General features: G+C 54.0%; 1 protein-coding gene across 2 annotated transcripts in view; it reads right to left on the minus strand.

The window, feature by feature from the left end:
• Positions 1 to 1,014, minus strand: part of Slit1 (slit guidance ligand 1) — a 143,989-nt gene that overhangs the window by 142,206 nt on the left and 769 nt on the right. The gene's annotated exons all lie outside the window — the stretch shown is intronic.

A 1,014-nucleotide genomic window follows, 5' to 3' on the forward strand; every position in this document is an offset into this window, starting at 1 on the left:
AAAAAAAAAAAAAAAAAAATCTCCTGGTACGGTCACCTCTGAAAGTGTACAAAGGCCCTGTGTGTGACTAAAACTCCACTCGCACAACCCGCAGACCCCCCGGCCTCACACTGCCACGGTGTCCTTAGGTGCTGGAATTTCACACCGACCACGTTTGGCAGGAAAAGAGAAAATGCATCACACACACGCTCCACCGCTCCACCGTGCTCATGAGGCAGGTCTGGAAAGGGTGGAGTTCCCTCAAAATCCAGAAGTACGAGAGAACAAGAGGGAAGGAAGGGTGGTTTTTCTGACTTGTCACTGTCAATGTCTCTAACCTTAGGTCCCAGTCCGAGCTCCTGGCCTCTAGTATCATTCCTGAGCTCGCAGTCCAGGACTCGTCTCACCCTGTAAGGGTTCCGATGTCATATTCCCCAAAACCCAAACCAAAGGCCCTCGGGTCCCATTGTCTGTCTGCCTGGGCTCGGGATGAAGACTGAAGGAGAGGATAGGTTGCTTACACCACTAAGGGAAGAATTATCTAGGCTCTGGGACCAAACAATGGGTAAAATAGGTGCTCAGAAACTTCTGCTCCGTGGCAGCGAGCCCTTGGAGCCCAAATCCACCTGCCCACTCAGAACCCAGCAAGCCCCATGTGTCCAAAAGGAGACGCCGTGCCTGGCGTCTGTGGGAAGCTTTTCTCCTAGGTGCCAGGAAGGCTCCAGGTACCCTAGAGGAATAAAGTGCTGTGCAGTGGGAAGGACCTGTCACAGAGCAGAGATCGCAAGGGGCAGGTGTGAGGAAGGGCTAAGGAGGCTTCCAGGGCCCTTTGAATCTGGCACCTGCAAATGCGCTCCTGGTTTCTGCTTTCCTAAAAACCTACCAAGGCACTGACTCCTCTACTGGGGACGGAGCCCAACAGTGTAGCTAGCGCCCTCCCCCCCCCCCCCCCCCCCATCCCGCTAGGATTGAGTTTAGGGACTTGCACATACCAGGTACGTTCTCTCTCTCTCTCTCTCTCTCTCTCTCTCTCTC

This window comes from Mus pahari, chromosome 1 (genome assembly GCF_900095145.1).
Source record: "Mus pahari chromosome 1, PAHARI_EIJ_v1.1, whole genome shotgun sequence".
Classification (NCBI taxonomy): Eukaryota; Metazoa; Chordata; class Mammalia; order Rodentia; family Muridae; genus Mus; species Mus pahari.